The 18,272-nt window shown below is 44.6% G+C and overlaps 1 protein-coding gene across 2 annotated transcripts in view; it reads left to right on the top strand.

The window, feature by feature from the left end:
• Positions 1–217: 217 nt before the first annotated feature.
• LOC133768751 (cyclic AMP-dependent transcription factor ATF-7) overlaps positions 218–18,272 on the top strand; it is a 111,706-nt gene continuing 93,651 nt past the window's right edge. Inside the window, exon 1 of one of the 2 annotated variants that reach the window (XR_009867069.1) lies at positions 218–326. The gene's annotated coding sequence lies outside the window, so the exon portion shown is untranslated. Of the gene's footprint in view, positions 327–579; positions 659–18,272 lie in introns of those variants that run through there. The other variant, XM_062203567.1, reaches the window with a different exon arrangement.

The following is an 18,272-nucleotide window of genomic DNA, read 5'->3' on the forward strand; positions in this document are numbered from 1 at the left end:
TCCCGTTTCCTTCCTTTGCCGGCCCCCGGCCCCCCGACACACACACAGCCCGGATTCCACAGCCGAACACGTGTGGCCTGTGTGTACAGAACTCGCTCAGCCGCCCTCGCCAGCCCGGCCCACAGCAAGCCCCGCCCCTCGGCCCCTCTCCAACTCAGCCCCCACGGATCTCGCCCTTCCCCCCCACCCCCCACTTCTCGCGAGAGGTGAGCGCGCCTGGCCGGAGGCGAGGAAAGTATCTGCTCCGCTGAGGGGGGAAAGAAGGAGCTGGAGACAGATTGTGGGACCGAGCGCGGGCGGGCGGGAGGCGTCGGAGCTACCAGCGGGTGAGTCCTGTTCACGTTAGCTAGTCCATGATCTGACGGGAGTCTCCCCTTCAACTCTGGCCAGTCACGGCGTCCCGGGCCGGGGTCTCCCCTCCCAGTCTGTGTTGGACGGGGGCGCTGAGGCGGTGGCCGGGCCCTGTCTGAGGAAGAGGGTGGGGCGTAGGCTAAGCGCGGCCAATAAGAGAAAGGGCAGCCACGATTGGCGGCGGTGAGCGCTAATGGGAGGTCGAGTTTACCTCGCGGAGTGACGCCCCTCTTCGCTCCCTCCTCCCGCCTCCTTCCTTTGGGGGGGAAGGCGGGGCCAGAGGCCTGAAGTGTGGGGAGAACTTGGGGTAAGTAGCCCCGGGGGGCACAGGGCGTGGCATGCAGGGGGCACTTGAATCCTGTGGGAAAGGTGTTCCAGCGGAGCCTAATGGAAGGGTCCTGGAAATGGGAGGAAGTGGAGAGGCAGCGAACCAGACCCAAGGGCTTCCCCAAGAGTGGGGTTAGAGGCTTTGGCGTTGGAAAAGGCAGAAGTAATAGCCAGGAAGTAGGAATAAGTAGGTGAGAACCGGGATCCTGATCAGGTGGAGACAGGCGCTGGATGTGGCTGGAGAGATCGTGGTTAGTGATTGCAAACGAGGGTCGTAGCATTTCTGTCGAGTCCATCAGAAGAGTGTCAGGGATGCGACGTGGGCAAGAAAGTAGGGGTTTGGAGAAAATGAAGCGAATGAGTTGAAGAAGGGAGTGTGGGTGGGCTGAGCTGGCCAGGAGGCACGGCAGTGGGCAGGCTCTGCGAGCTAAGAGTAGTTGGGGGCGGTGTTTGGCTACAGCCAGGTGTCCCGGACCCGGGGATCTGGCCCCCCGACGGGTGCCCCGCCTGCAGGAACGCGGGCACAGCGAGAGAGGAGAGAAACGGGGCGCTTGCACCCCTCCTCCTCCTCTCCCCGCTTCCAGACTCACACGGGGACGTGGGCTCGGGACTCAGCCCCGGGGGGACCTCCACGCCGCTCGGGGTTGCTTGTTGTGTTCTCGGGCTGCAGTGTTTACTCCCCGGCGCACCTCCTACCCAGACTCCCGCCTCGCTCCTTTCCTAACTTCAGCCGTTGGTTTCCCGTGTAGCAGAGCTTGGTTTAGCCCTGTCACCTTATGCCTGGGTTCGTAGCGGGTGTGCAGAGTTTTCCCCCGCAAGTTCTTTCAATTCCCACGCTACATTTTTTGCAGTAGTGCAATTCCTGTAGAAGCATCAGTCCTTACAGACATTGGAAGCACAAAGACACTAAAAACTAAGTTCGTTTTGTTAAAAGTATCTTCTTCGTGCATTCTTGAAGAGTTGTTAAATGGATGGCTGCAGTCCGTATATCTGTATTTTTTTTAACGGTGTAAATAAAATAGACGCGAGTTTCAGGAAAGTGGAAATTTCTCAGTTTCTTCCTCTGTGTTTAGACTCAGAAACTGAAGATATGTCATAATATGTTAGGGTGAGGGTTTGGGAAATCAAACACAATTTCTACTTAAACATGGAGGGTGCAAGGTAAGTGGAGGCTGTTGCGAAATGTACCGTGTCTGTAAGAAAAGAAGCTAAAGAAAAGTTTGGCAGCTGTGCTAAGTAGTCTTACCAGTTTGTTCTTAATTCTGTACAGAAAAAGGAAAGGCCTTTGCCCTTTGTGTATCGTTTAATAATGCACTAGACTAATAGCAGCCGATTAATTGTTTTTGCTGTGGCGTAGATTTTCTTTTGCATTCCTTCTCTACTTTTACTTCTGAGAAGTAAAATAGTATCTGAAATAGCAGTTAAGGTGTTATATGAAGAGAAACCAGATGATGTCGTTTTGTAATAACTTTCGATTTTCAGCAGCCAATTGAAGCTTTTGCTCCTGGTAGGAAGTTGCCCCTACAGCACATTGAGACCAATTAATTCCTGACCCCTTAGCTACTGAGTTGGGTTAGTATTTTACATTAAGAGCTTTGCTATTGAACATTCAGAACATTTTCACCATTTGCCTGGCAGCAGCATTAGAAAAAAAAATCCAATGAGAGAGCAAAGTCCCTTGCTTTTGGTCTTCCAGAGAGTTTCTGATGGCTTTGACTTGGGCACTGTTAAATGTATTAAATGCGAGATTTTGTTTTTCTCACTAATGTTGCTGTCAGGTAGAAAGCTAGAGAGAGCTGCTCATTTTTCTTCTTGTGGATCGAAGTTCACACTCTGCAATAGTGTCAGTGTCGTCGTTCTTAATCACCTCTGGTTATCCTGACTTTAACACATTAACGGCTACCATTTCCATGTCTCACTCTCTCCTCGCTTCTAACCCAAAATGAAAATTATTTTTTCAACCAACTCTTAACGCTACTACTTTGCCTCAGTGTGAAGTCCCCGGCTCCGCTCGACCACAGCTGCTCTGACAGCCTCGCAAGTTGTTGCTTTCTGCCCATCAAGACTGAGCTTTCCCCAGGCTGCAGTGGGAGGGAGTCGTGTTCCACAGCGGCGGGCGTCCACGTCCGATACGGAGGAGCCTCCTCCTTCAAGGAAGTCTTAGGTGGGGCAAATGGCTCTGCCATGTAAATGACGGAGAGCGTTCTCTTTGCACTGTTGGGCAGGCTGGCATGTACTGCCCCGTGTTTCTTGATAAAGGTACTGCAGATGCAGATGTTGTTTCTTTGAGGGAAAATCAAATGCAGCATTCATTAAAAAAAGAAAAAAATGTTAATGTTGTTGTTGGTTTCTCTGAAAATGGGTCTATGACTTTGGAGTTCATGAAAAGTCTTCTGTCTCTTTAAAAACATGTCATAGAAAACAATTGTAAGATTCTCTGATGTGCACTCATTTTTCAATGTTGTCTTCCGAGTCCTGCGTTGTGGCATTCCATGTTAAGCCGCTGCCTGTGACACCGGCATCCCATATGGGTGCCAGTTTGAGTCCTGGCTGCTCTACTTCTGGTCCCAGTCCCTGCTAATGTGCCTGGGAAAGCAGCACAAGATGGCCTTGGTCCCTTGGCCTCTGCACTCACCTGGGGGACCTGGAAGAAGTTCCTAGTTCCTGGTTCCTGGCTCTGGCCTAACTTTCCCTGCCCGTTGCAACCGCTGTGGAGTAAACAAATGGATGGAAGATCTCTCTCCTTCTCTCTCTGTTTTTCCCTCTCTCTGTAACTCTTTTAAATAAATAAATAAACCTTTAAAAAATAAAAATAAATGTTGCCCTCTGCCAAGAGGCTTCTTTTGGGATCACATGTATTCATGGTATGTGAAAACATCATATTTAGAACACCAGATCGATGACCTTTTTAAAAAAAAAAAAAAGATTTATTTATTTATTTGAAAGGCAAAGTTACAGAGAGGCAGAGGGAGAGAAAGAGAGAAAGATCTTCCACCCACTGGTTCACTCCCCAAATGGCCAAAATGGCTGGAGCTGAGCCAATCTGAAACCAGGAGCCAGGAATTTATTCAGGGTTCCCACATGGGTGCAGAGGCCCAAGCACTTGGGCCATCATCTGCTGCTTTCCTGGGTTCATTAGTAGGGAGCTGGATGGGAACTGGAGCAGCCAGGGCTCAAACTGATGCTCATATGGGATGCCAGCACTGCAGGTAGAGGCTTTACCTGCTACACCACAGAGCCAGTCCTGATCATTGGCCTTTTAACCTCTGAATGCTCTAAGGAAAGGTCCCCATTCGCAGATACCATGTTTCATTATTAGATCTCTACATTTTTATTTATTTAATTTTTAAAAATTTTTATTTATTTGACAGATAGAGTTAGACAGTGAGAGACAGAGAGAAAGGTCTTCCTTCTGTTGGTTCACCCCTCAAATGGCCGCTAGGGCTGGAGCTACATCGGTCTGAAGCCAGGAGCCAGGTGCTTTTTCCTGGTCTCCACATGGGTGCAGGCGCCCAAGCACTTGGGCCATCCTTCACTGCCTTCCCGGGCCACAACAGGGAGCTGGACTGGAAGAGGAGCAGCCGTGACTAGAACCGGCGCCCATATGGGATGCCAGCGCCCCAGGCGGAGGATTAACCAAGTGAGCCATGGCACTGGCCCTATTTATTTATTTTTAAATACTTTTATTTGTTTTATTTGAAAGTCAGAGTTCCACAAAGAGGAGCGATCTTCCATCCACTGGTTCACCTCCCAGATATCCTCAGTGGCCAGCACTGGGCCAGGCCAAAGCCAGGAGCTTCATCTGGGTCTCACATGTGGGTGGCAAACACCTAGGCCATCTTTTGCTGCTTTTTTCAGACCATTAGCAAGAAGCTGGGTTTGAAGTGGAACAACCAGGATATAAACATCCCATATGGGATGCCGGCATCACAGGTGGCAGCTTTACTTGCTGTGCCAAAATGCTGCCGGCCCCTACATTTTTATTCTTAAATGTTTATTTTGAAAGGCAGAGCGACAGAGAGAGGGAGCTCCATCTACTCTTTTACTTCCCAAATGCCCACAGTAGCTGGAACCTGGCCAGTCAAAGCCATGAGTCCAGAACTCAATCCACATCTCTCATGTGGGTAACAAGGGCCCAAACACTTGAGCCATCATCTGCTGCTTCCCAGTGTGCATTAGTCAGAAGCTGGATCAGAAGTGGAGTAGCTGGGCCTTGAACCAGGCACTCTGATATGGAATCTGGGCATTCCAAACAACAACTTTACCTCAGTATCACAACCTCCATCCCAGGGAGGCTCTACTTTTAGAACATTCTTTACATTGTGCTGAAGCTCTTTAGTTCTGTCATCTAAAGCCACAGTAAATAAACCCGATTCCTTGTCTACATGCAGACTTCACACGTTTGATGATACATATGCCCCATTAAACCACTAAGTCCCGGGGTCGGTGTCTTGCCACAGTAGGTTAAACCACTGCTTGCAGTGCCAGCTTCCCATTTTAGAGTGCCGGTTCAAGGCCCGGCTACTTCACTTCCAATCCAAATTCTTGCTAATGTGCCTGGGAGGGCAGCAGGATATGGCACAAATGTTTGGGCCCTTGTCACCCATGTGGGAGACTAGGGTGGAATTCTTAGCTCCTGGCTATTGTCTGTTCCATTTGGAGTATGTTGAGAACATTTGGAGTATGAACCAGTGGATGAAAGATCTCTGTCACTCTGCCTTTCAAACTAATACATTTTTAAAAATCAAGTCCAAGGTTTAAAATTCTGTGAATATTTTAATGACATAGTATTTATTTCAAAGTTACCATAAGTGGTATATTTATCGCTCAGTTTAAGTCTTTGTAGGTGTCCTATATATAGGATGCTGGAACAGTAGTGTTAATGCTTTCTGGTTAAATATCCTAAGTTCTTTTAGTTCTTTTTTAGTTAACATTTTTTTAAGCTTTATTTTATTTATTTGAAAGACAGAGTTATAGAGAGATGTAGAGCCAGAAAGAGAGGTCTTCCATCCTCTGGTTCACTCCCCAAGTGGCCACAACTGCCAGAGCTGAACTGATCCGGAGCCAGGAGCCAGGAGCCTCTTCTGGGTCTCGCACATGGTTCAGGGGCCCAAGGACTTGAGCCATCTTCCACTGCTTTTTCAGGCCATAGCAGAGAGCTGGATCCGAAGTGGAGCAGCCAGGACTAGAACCAACACCCATATGGGATGCTGGTGCTGCAGGCCAGGGCTTTAACCCACAGTGCCACAGCGCCAGCCCCATAGATAACTTTCTTTAGTGTGTAAACATTATATATTTAGTGTTAAAACTTTAAATAAAGTTCAGGCTTTTCATCAACTTAGTTGCTTGAGTTTTAGAATTCCTTATCTAGAGCTGAATATAACATATCAAATGTAATCTGATCAGTACAAAGTATAGGGGTTGGGATGAGCACAGATTCTTTTGTACTATACCCTATACCTCTGTTCTTTTTGTTGTTGTTGTTAAGATTTATTTACATTATTTGAAAGGCAGAGTAACTGAGAGAGGGAGACAGAGAAAGATTCATTCCCTAAATGCTTCCAACAGCCAGGATTGGGCCAGGCCAAGACAGGAGCCTGGAACTTTATCAGTCTCCTACGTGGGTGGCAGAGGCCCAGGCTGTTTGGTTATCATCTGCTACCTCCCAGGCACATTAGTAGGGAGTGCAATCAGAAGCACCAAGTAGCCAAGGCTCAAACCAGGCACTGTAGTATGGGATTTGGGCATCCCAAGCTGTGATTTAACCTGCTGTGCCACAACACTTGCTCTTGTACCTTTGTTTTTAAAGGCCAAGATCACGTTAATTTGTACAGTTGATTTTTTAAAAACATAATTGAGAATTTTATGCTTATTTCTGTAACTATCATTCTGTTACTTTGGGTTTGTTATTTTAGCTTGTTAATGTTATTTAGCCTTTTGACCATTCTCAGTATCTTAGTTTTATTGATAAATTTGATAAACATGGTGCCTGTGTTTCCATTTTAGGTCACTGGTAAAAATGTATTCAGGGTTTAAGGCTGGAACAATGTTATAACATTAGTAGATTATTATTATGGTAACATTAATCTTAATCTTTTGGATAAAATTCAGTTATCAATCACATCTTATGCTTTATATCCTCGAATCTTTATTTTCTACAAAGTTTCTAGAGATGTCCTGTTGTAAATCCAAATATATTCTATCTCTGACATTCCTCAACTCCTAGTGTAGAAACTCTATCAAAAAAGAAATAGGGCTGGCGCTGTGACATAGCAGGTTAAGCCGCCGCCTGTGACACCAGCATCCCAGATGGGCACCGGTTCAAGTCCCGGTTGCTTCACTTCAGATTCAGCTTCCTGTTAACAAGCCTGGGAAGGCTGTAGAAGATGGCCCAATTTCATGGGCTCCTGCACTCATGTGGGAGACTCAGATGAAGCTCCTGGCTCCTGGATTAGACATGGCCCAGCCCTGGCCATTGCAGCCACATAGGGAGTGAAACAACTGATGGAAGATCTGTCTGCCTCTCCCTCTTTCTGTGTGACTCTGCCTTTCAAATAAATAAGTAAATCTTAGAAAAGAAAAGAAACTGGGGGCAGGCTTTTGGCCTGATGGTTAATTAAGACACTGGTTTGTTAAGATGCCCACATTCCACATTGGTGCCTTGGTTTGATAACTGACTCCAGCTCCTGCTAATGCAAGTGATGGGGTTCCAGCCACTCACATGGAGACCTGAGTTGAGTTGCAGGCTCTCTGCTTCCACCAGGCCTAGTCAGCAACAGCAGGCATTTGGAGAAGTGAATAGTGGATGGGAGTTCTTTCTTTGCCTCTCTGCCTCTCAAACAAAAACAAAGAGCAGGGTCCAAGACCCCAGTCCAGACCTACTGAATCAATTTGCATTTAAACAAAAGCAAAAGAAAGAAATGAAGTTAGGTATTAGTTGCTTTTTAGCTATCCTGTATTACTTCTTATCACTTCAGAACTTGCCAATATCCATAAACAAATTTCTAAATTCATTTCAGAATCTTCTTGATAAATAATAGATATTTTACAGTGTCGAATTCTTCCTTTCTTGCCTCACATTAAAAAGAAGTGGGGTGGGGCAGCACTATGGCATAGAAGGTTAAGGCACTAATTCAAGTCCCTGCTGCTCCACTTCTGATCCTGCTCCCTGCTAATGTGCCTGGGAAAGCAGCGGAGGATGGCCCAAGTGCTTGGGTCCCTGCACTCACATTGACATGGGAGACCCGGAAGAAGCTCCTGTTTCCTGGCTTCAGCATGGCCTAGCCCCGGCCATTGCAGCCATTTGGGGAGTGAACCAGTGGATGGAAGATTCTCTCTCTCTCTCTCTTCCCCACCCCACTTCCCTCCCTCTCTTCTCTCTGTATATCTCCCTTTCAAATAAATGAATCTTTAAAAAAATTAAAAATAAGAAAACCAGTCATTTAAAAATTTCATTTGAAAGAGTGACAGTGAGAGGGAGAGAAAGAGATCTTCCATCTGCTAGTTCATTCCACAGATGCGACAATGGCTGGGGCGGGGCTGGGCCAAGGCCAGGAGCCCAGAACTCCTTCCAGGTCTCACTTGAGTGGCATGGCAGGGCCATCCTCTGCTGCCCTCCCAGGTACACTAGCAGGGAGCTTGATTGGAAGCTGAGCTGTTAGGATCCAAACTGGTACTGCAACAGGAGATGCTGGCTTCATAAACAGCTACTCAATCAGCTGTGCCCCAGTGCTGGCCCCCTCACATTTTTTAGTTAGGATTTTTTTCCCCATTCCTAAGATTCCTGTTTTGTTTTGTTGGTTTTTTTTTTTTTTTCATTTTTTTCTATATTTTTAAAAATAATGATACAACAATTGTATCTCTTGTATTTTTTTGCCATCAGATGAGAAATTCTCTTTTGGAAACTCTTAGAAAGAGACTTGATTCTCTAATATTTTATTTTTTTGTTTGTTTTTTTTGTTTGTTTGTTTTTTGTTTTTTTTTTTTGACAGGCAGAGTGGACAGTGAGAGAGAGAGACAGAGAGAAAGGTCTTCCTTTTGCCATTGGTTCACCCTCCAATGGCCGCCGTGGTTGGCGCGCTGCGGCCGGCGCACCGCGCTGATCCGATGGCAGGAGCCAGGGGCTTATCCTGGTCTCCCATGGGGTGCAGGACCCAAGCACTTGGGCCATCCTCCACTGCACTCCCTGGCCACAGCAGAGAGCTGGCCTGGAAGAGGGGCAACCGGGACAGGATCGGTGCCCCGACCGGGACTAGAACCCGGTGTGCCGGCGCCGCAAGGCGGAGGATTAGCCTAGTGAGCCACGGCGCCGGCCTGATTCTCTAATATTTTAAGTTAGAAGTTAAGGAATTAAACTACAGCTCATAGAACAGTTACAGTGTAGCTGCCCCATATTATTGGCATTTCCAATTTCAATCAACCTTTTCATTTTTTTTTGTTTGTTTTGAATAAAAGCCTACACCAACTGTAAACATACATACTTGCCATGTATTGGTGTAGTGTTTTGGTGTGGTGGTCTGTTTGCCAGGCTGTAGCTGAAATGATGTTACAAACCAAACAGAACATCAGAAGGCATCTCTAGGGACTTAAGACTTTTAGTTGTTGGCAGCCAGCAACTTTCCTGCATGTTTAATTTTAGACCTGACAGTTGAATTTATGCTTGAGCAATTTTAGCTGATAAATGCATTTTTAAAGTACCTTCCTCTTTTGAGGTTTTAATTTTTACTTTCATTTTTTTAAATTGCAAATTTTGAGTGGAAGTGTTTGTGCAGATTAAGGAGGCATGCTGCAAGGCAGGGACAGAATGCATTATCCATCTGATACTGTTAGTTATGAATTCTCCTGGCAAGCAGAAGGATGGGCTTAAAGACCCCTCAAAGTCCTTCCCAGTCCAAACACTCATCAATAGAAACTCAAACCAAGGAACTTACTACTGAAGAGGCAGGAAGAAAAATAGACTGTAAAGAAAATGAAATTGAAATGGTTCTGTTGACACACTGGGAAAGGATAAATAAAGAGTAAGGAATATAAATGACAAGAAATAATCATTCCTTTGAGTTAAAAACAAAACAAAAATAAACATCAACAAATATTTTCCACTGGTGTCATTCCATGTCTTAAAAATATTTTATCATGACATTGTTTTGTTAAACATTTCCCCAGTGAACACTTTGTGTTGAAAGAATGTTATTTTCTTTTTTCATAGTATTATTTTTCCTTTCATTCTCTTGTTTGTCCTTCTGTTTGTCCTTTATAAAGAAAATTTTGTTTTTATTTTGGTCTTCCCAATAAGAAACTGCTTCTATACAATGAAGCAAAAATACCGTTTAGTTTGGAAAGTAAACATTTGTTGTATAACTTCCTTGGAGAGGAAGGATGAGTGTTAGAACTCAGGAAAGATTGTGTGAAAAGATAAACTCCTTATCTACTCTTTCAGACTTTGTAGGCAGGCATTTCAGAGAGGTTCCCAACTAAACCAAAAGTGAGTGAGTGGCACAGTCTTATTGAGAATTTACAAATACTTAAGCATTTAAAGAAAAACTGAATATAAACTCACAGCTGTACTTTATTAGCTGTTTCTTGTCTTTTGGTAATTTTTACCCTAAATGTTCCCATTAGTTTCAAACCAGACTGTGCAAAAAGTTTCTCTTTTCTGTTCAGTATTACATTTTTCCTTAGTAAATATCGGTGTTACAACAATCTAACAGTAGCCAAGATTCCCCTTAAAAAGTTACTCTTTGATATTGTGGCTTGGGTCTCTGTAGAAGCAGTGTTGTTCTGCCACAGTCCTACCTTCTCACAAAACCCAACTTGCTTTGTGTGGAATTGCTCATCATAGTCCCCGATAGTAGTGTTACTATCTGAGTAATGAATATGTTTTTACACTAAACAGGTTAGATTTTTTTTTTTTAAGATTTATTTATTTTACTTGAGAGGTAGGGTTACAGACAGAGAGAACAGTCGTCCATCAGCTGGTTTGCTCCCATATTACCACAAAGGCTGGAGCTGAGCTAATCCAAACCCAGAAGCCAGGAGCTTCCTCTATGTGTCCCATGCTGGTGCAGGGGCCTAAGCACTTGGGCCATCTTCTACTGCTTTCCCACATCACCAGCAGGGAGCTGCATTGGAAGTGGAGCAGCCAGGACTAGAACTGGTGCCCATATGAGATGGTGGCACCGCAGGTGGATGCTTAACCTACTATGCCACAGCATTGGCTCCACAGGTCAGATTTTATATGGGGCTTGAAATTTACCATACAGTTAAAAAATACTTTTTTTCAGATTAAAAAATAGGGCACAGCCATTATTTTTGAAGTAGGAATTACTTGACTATTAAAAAATCAGCACAATTTATTCATTATAGCATGATTGCTATAAATGACTTGCATTGGCACCAACTGTCTTGTCGGTAATATTTGTTTAAGCTTTTTACCAAACCTCAATAGCACCATGTTAGTTTTATTTAACATATTTAAAGATTTGGTGACATAGTTGCTAACATCATATACATCTGTGTTTGGGACAGTCGTTGAGTATTGGAATACCTCCAAATAGATTCACTGTCTTTCTGATATGTGGACAGACTTAGAAAATAGAACTCTTTTTTTCGCTGGAACATCTTAGTGTTTCCATGATCATCATTGTGGGATGTTACAGCTATTTCTTTCCCAGAACTTTGTTCTTGCTGTTACTGTGTATTTAAGTTAAGCCCATGAAGATTTTAAATTGATCTTTGAAAGCCAGAGTTACACAGAGAGAGGAGAGGCAGAGAGAAAGAGGTCTTCTGTCCGATGGTTCACTCTACAGATGGCTGCAACTGCCAGAGCTGCGCCGATCTGAAACCAGGAGCCAGGAGCTTCTTCCGGGTCTCCTACGTGGGTGCAGGGACCCAAGGACTTGAGCCATCTTCTACTGCTTTCCCAGGCCATAGCAGAGAGCTGGACTGGAAGAGGAGCAGCCAGGACTAGAACCGGCGCCCATATGGGATGCCAGCGCTTCAGGCCAGGGCGTTAACCTTCTGCACCACAGCGCCGGCCCCTTAAATTGATCCTTAAAGACCAGTGTTTTGGGGGTGATTGCTGTTAGTTTGTTGTTTTCGTGATCATACTTTATCTGAAAATGAGCCAAAAAAGAAAAAAAAAGCCAACACTTTTTTTGTTTGATTTTGTTTGACATTGTACCAGTTTCCAGGAATTTTTCTTCTAAAATGCACATTGAAGCCAAATATAGATAGGTATAATGTTCTCTAGTTATTTCTAACTTTGCTTCCTGCTGTCACTTCAACAAGCTGTTGCTTCTTTGTTTTTGCTTTATTAACTTTTCTGGGGAAGAGTTCAAAATAGTTCCTTGAATCCTCCAAAAGCCTAGAAAGCCTTAAAAACAAAAACAAAACAAAAACTAGTGGAATAGTTGCCTATAGAAAGCTGTTTCCAGATAGGTTCTAAGCTCTGGCCATGTGTTGCCTAACTTATGTTTCAGCCTAATTCTCACACCCATGTGTTTTCAGTCATTTGCTACAAAACTATTTGGTCTCTTCAGCTGACTCCTTTCTTTGAAACCTGTCCCTGCATGTCTGAGCCTGAAATCCAGAAACTAAGTGCAGCCTTCTAGGTTGATCAGTCCAGGTTCTCCACTGTTTGTATATAAGTGCTGGGGCTCAGACTCTGGGGTCTCAGTACCTGTGCCTTTGTACTCTTAAAAATTATTGAAAAAAAATTATTAAGACCCCAGAGAGCTTTTGTTTATCTGGGTTGTATCTGATGATATTTAGCACATTAAAAGTTGAAACATTTTTAAATTTAATTTTAAAAGATAGTAACAGGGCCCGGCGCCGTGGCTCACTTGGCTAATCCTCCACCTGTGGCGGTGCTGGCATCCCATATGGGCACCGGGTTCTAGTCCCAGTTGCTCCTCTTCCAGTCCAGCTCTCTGCTGTGGCCTGGGAAGGCAGTGGAGGATGGCCCAAGTGCTTGGGCCCTGCATCTGCATGGGAGTCCAGGAGGAAGCACCTGGCTCCTGGCTTCAGATCGGCACAGTGCGCCGGCCATAGCGGCCATTTGGGGAGTGAACCAATGGAAGGAAGACCTTTCTCTCTGTCTCTCTCTCTCACTGTCTGTAACTCTACCTGTCAAATAAATAAATAAATCTTTAAATAAATAAATAAATAAAAAGATAGTAACAAACTCATTACATCTTAACAGAATTTTGTATTTTCAAAAAAACTAGGAGGAAGAGCTCAAATTTCTAACATCAGTTTTAACTGAAGCAACTGGATTCTCATATCTGCTTCTGCATTTGATCTGTTATGTTGTTGTTTTGCTTAAGTATATGAAGAAAACAGGGATCACACAGATATATAGTAGGAAAAGGGATAAATATATTCTTTTTGATGCAATACCAAAATCTGAAAAGTGATAGTTTTTTTGTTTGTTTGTTTTAAGATTTATTTATTTATTTGAAAGTCAGAGTTACACAGAGAGAAGGAGAGGCAGAAAGAGAGAGGTCTTCCATCTGCTGGTTCACTCCCCAGTTGGCTGCAATGGCCAGAGCTGTGCTGATCCAAAGCCAGGAGCCAGGAGCTTCCTCCAGGTCTCCCACACGGGCACAGGGGCCCAAGGACCCTGGGCCATCCTCCACTGCTTTCCCAGGCCACAGCAGAGAGCTGGATTGGAAGTGGAGCAGCCGGGACCCAAACCGGTGCCCACATGGGACACCGGCACTGTAGGTGGCGGCTTCACCTGCTACCAACAGCACCGGCCCCAGGTTTTTTTGTTTTGTTTTGTTTTTAAACTATTTATTTGAAAGGCAGAGTTGCAGAACAAGAAGGAGGAATACAGACAGATCTTCCATCCACTGGTTCATTCCTCAAACGACCAGGGCCAGACCAGAGCCAGGAGCCAAGAAATCCATCTGGGTCTCCCACATGGGTGGCAGGGGTCCAGGCATTTGAGCCATCTTCCACTGCTTACCCAGGTGCATTAGCAAGGAGCTGGATCAGAAGTGGAGCAGTGGGACTAGAGCAGCACTCATATGGGACTTTGGGGTCTCAAGCAGTGGCTTAACTGTACCACAACAGCAGCCCCTAACCTTATTTTAAGAAAACCTAGGTCCAGGGGCTGGTGCTGTAGCACAGCTTGTTAAAGCCACAGCCTGTAGCACCAGCATCCCGTGTGGGTGTCAGTTCAAGTCCCAGCTGCTCCACTTCCTATCCAGCTCCCTGCTAATGCGTCTGGGAAAGCAATGGAAGATGTCCCAAGTGCTTGGGCCCCTGCACCCATATGGGAGACCCAAATGAAGCTTCTGGCTTCAACCTGGCCTAGCCCTGGCCATTGTGACCATTTGGGTAGTGAACCAGCGGATGGAAGACCCCTCTCTCTCTCTCTCTCTCTCTCTGCCTTTCAAAATAAATACAACAAATCTTAAAAAAAAAAAAAGAAAGAAAGAAACCTAATTTCTAACATTTGAACATTCAAACAAAAAATTAGTACTTGAATAGACACAATATAAAATAATGTATTAAGAATTAACATATAAACTGTGACATTTGTCAGAATTGATGTATCTTTTTTTTAAGATTTTTAAAAATGTTTACTTATTTTCCTATACTTGAACAATGATAGGGAGGGGGAGAGAAAGAAGATCCTTCCTTTGGCTAATTCACTCCCCAAATGCCCACAACAGCTAGAGCTGGGCCCAGCTGACACCAGGAACCCAGAAGTTAATCCAGATCTCTCGCACATGGTATGGCCCAAGAACTTGAACCATTATCTGCTGCCTCCCAGCATGCATTAGCAGAAACTGGATCAGAAGCAGAGTAACTGCAACTCGAATTGGCACTCCAATATCGGGTACAGGTTTACCAAGCAGTGGTTTTACCCACTATGCCATAAACACCCGGAATATTTTAGCTAATCACATATTTTGATTACTGATAAAATGTACACCAGGAGTTGACAGACTAAGGCCAGGTAGTAAATGTGTTAGGCTTTGCAGGCATGAGGTCTGTGTTACACCTACTCAGCTGTGGATGACACACAAACAGATCAGTGTGGCTGTGTTTCAATTTAAGTTTGTTTATGGATACTAAAATTTAAATTTGTTAAATAATTTTATATGTGATAAATTTTTCTGGTTTTTAAAATTTATTTGAGAGAAAAGCAGAGATTATGCCCACTGGCTTACTTCCCAAATATGTGTTTGGGGGATAGAGGCCAGGTTTCACTGGAAGCTGGCATCTCAATCTAGGTCTCCATGTGGGTGGCAGGGACCCAATTGAGCCATCACCTGCTGCCTCCCAGTGTTCATAGTATTGGGGTAGAATCAGGACTTGAACCCTGGCATTCCAAGCTCATATGGAATGCAGCTGTCCCAACCACATCCTAACCACTAGACCAAATACTTGCTCCTTACAATTTTTTCAACCATTTAAAAAAGTAACAACTGTTCTTAGCTTGTGACCAACACAAAACTGGGTGGCAGGTTGGATTTGGCCTATAAGCTAAAGTTTGATATGTATCATAGATAAATTATGAATTTTAAAATAATTATAGTAAAACATGCTTAAAGTTACGAATATCACAGTATTCTCCCCTTGCTGTCTTTATGAGGTTTTGCTTTCTGTGGTTTCAGTTACCTGTGGTCAAATGTAGTCCAAAAATATTAAATGGAAAATTTCAGAAATAAGCAATTCGTGAGGTTTTTTTTAAAGATTTCTTTTATTTATTTGAAAAGGTGAGTTAGAGAGAGACGGAGACATAGAGATCTTCCAGCCACTAATTCACTCCCCAGATGGCTTCAATGGCCAGGGCAAGACCAGGCTGGAGCCAGGAGCCAGGAGCTTCATCTGAGTGCAGGGATTTGTACCATCTTCTGCTGCTTTCCAAGGCATGTTAGCAAGGAGCTGGATCAGAAGTGGAGCAGGGAGCAGGCCCTATGGCGTAGAAGGTAAAGCACCGCCTGCAGTGCTGGCATCCCACATGGGTGCCAGTTTGAGTCCTGGCTGTTCCATTTCTGATCCAGCTCTCTGCTATGGCCTGAGAAAGCAGAAGATGGCCCAAGTCCTTGGGCCCCTGCACCCACGTGGGAGACCTGGAAGAAGCTCCAGCCATTTGGGGAGTGAACCAGCAGATGGCAGACTTTCTCTCTCCCTGCCTCCCTGCCTCCCTGCCTCCCTGCCTCCCTCTCTCTGCCTCTATAATTCTGCCTTTCAAATACATAAATAAATATTAAAAAATAAAAAAGAAGCCAGCGCCGCGGCTCACTAGGCTAATCCTCCGCCTTGCGGCGCTGGCACACTGGGTTTTAGTCCCGGTCAGGGCACCAGATTCTGTCCCGGTTGCCCCTCTTCCAGGCCAGCTCTCTGCTGTGGCCAGGGAGTGCAGTGGAGGATGGCCCAGGTGCTTGGGCCCTGCACCCCATGGGAGACCAGGATAAGCACCTGGCTCCTGCCATCGGAACAGCGCAGTGCACCGGCCGCAGCGCGCCTACCCCGGCGGCCATTAGAGGGTGAACCAACGGCAAAAAGGAAGACCTTTCTCTCTGTCTCTCTCTCTCACGGTCCACTCTGCCTGTCAAAAAATTAAAAAAATAATAACAAATAAAATAAAATTAAAAAGAAGAAATGTAGCAACTGGGACTCGAACTAGTGCCCCTATGGGATGCCAATGATGTAGGTGGTGGCTGAACCCGCTATACAACGCTGGCCCCAATGCATAAGTTTTAAATTGCACACTACTGTTCTAAGTAGTGTGATGCAGCCTCATACCTTCCTGCCCTGGGTGTCCAGCATATCCACAGTGTATATAACACCCCTTCCTTAGTCAGTCAGAGCCATCTTATCAGACTGACCGTTGCTCTATCCCAGTGCTTACGTTCACGTAATCCTTATATTACCTGATAATGGTTCTCAAGCACCAGAGTGGTGATGCAGAAGAGGCACTGGGAGGTAAAACATGGAAGGACAAATTAACTCTGGTACTGTGTTGTAATGCTGCAGATCATATATGAAAAAAGGTGGTACATTTAAGATTCCATACTATTCATGGTTTCAAGCATCTTAGTCTGGGAATGTATCCCCTGCCCTGGAGGTAATGGGAGACTACTGTACTGAATGTTCCTGGGCAAAAGTGGTACTTCAAGAATTTATAGTCCCTCAAATTCATGTTGCTAGACATTCATTTATATAGTAAGCATAGAATAAGTTAAATTGTTGGAAATGCACAGTTCAGTGGTGTTGTCAGATAACTTTCGAGAATTACAAAAAGATACAGTATCCACTTTTGTATCTTGTTTAAAGTATCTGAGAACAGGTAACTGTGAGCAACCCCAACCTCTTGACTCCTTTGTTGCCTTTTGTTTGATAGCTCCCTGCTAAAGTGCCTGGGAAATCAGCAGTTTGGCCCAAGTGCTTGGACCTGGATGGAGTTCCAGGCTCCTGGCTTCAGCCTATCATCTGAAGAGTGAACCAGTGGATAGAAGATCAATCTCTCATTCTTTCCCTCTCCCTTTAATTCCCCAATGTTATCCTCCTCTCCTTCTGTAATTCTATCTTCAAAGAAATGAAATAAATCTTTAAAAAAAAAATCCTGATATAGGGAGAGATGTTGGCCTAAGGGGTTAAGACATCAGTTTGGACACCCATGCCTCATATTGTAGTGTCTGGGTACCATCCCAGGCTCTGGCTCTTGATTCCAGCTTCCTGCTAGTGTAGACCCTGTGAGACTGAGGCGATGGCTCAGATGATTGGGTTTCTGCCACCATGTGGGAGACCTGGGTATTTCCCAGGTGTCTGGGTACCATCCCAGGCTCTGGCTCTTGATTCCAGCTTCCTGCTAGTGTAGACCCTGTGAGACTGAGGCGATGGCTCAGATGATTGGGTTTCTGCCACCATGTGGGAGACCTGGGTATTTCCCAGCTTCCTGGTTTTGTTCCCTGGCCATTGCAGGTATTTGGGGATTGGAAGTGCAGATGAGGGCTGTGTGTGTGTGTCTACCTCTCAAATTATATTAAAAAACAAACAAACAAACAAAAAACTAGGTAACTTAAACCTTCCTAAAATTAAAAAAAAAAAAATTACCCTGGTGTGAAACAGTCGAGATTAAGGTAGTTGGGGTGTGTGTTTGGCAGTTATTGAGATGCCTGCGTCCTATGTCAGATCCTGGCTCTGCTTCCACCTCCAGCTTCCTGTTGATGTTCACCCTGAGAGGCAGCAGGTAGTGACTAAAGTACTTGGGTCCCTGCCTCCCATGTGGGAAACCTCAATGGGGTTCCAGGTTCCTGGCTTTGGCCTAGCCCAGCCCTAGCTATTGTGGGTATTTGAAGAGTGAGCCAGTGAATGGAAAATCTCTTGTCTCTTTTCTCTGTCTCTATGCCTTTCAAATAAATTTTTAAAAACTGTTAAAGATTATAGTATATATGACTTCTGTATTATCTATATGTATATATTATCTATATATTTCTATATATACTTTCTACATTATTCTCTTGAAACAATTGATTTACCTACTAATGAGATAATACATGCTAAGCTATTTTATGCTAAATAATACAATAGAAAATTAATCTAAAATTTGTGAACAGAAATTTTAGTTCCTAAAT

Source organism: Lepus europaeus, chromosome 10 (genome assembly GCF_033115175.1).
Source record: "Lepus europaeus isolate LE1 chromosome 10, mLepTim1.pri, whole genome shotgun sequence".
NCBI classification, from domain to species: Eukaryota; Metazoa; Chordata; class Mammalia; order Lagomorpha; family Leporidae; genus Lepus; species Lepus europaeus.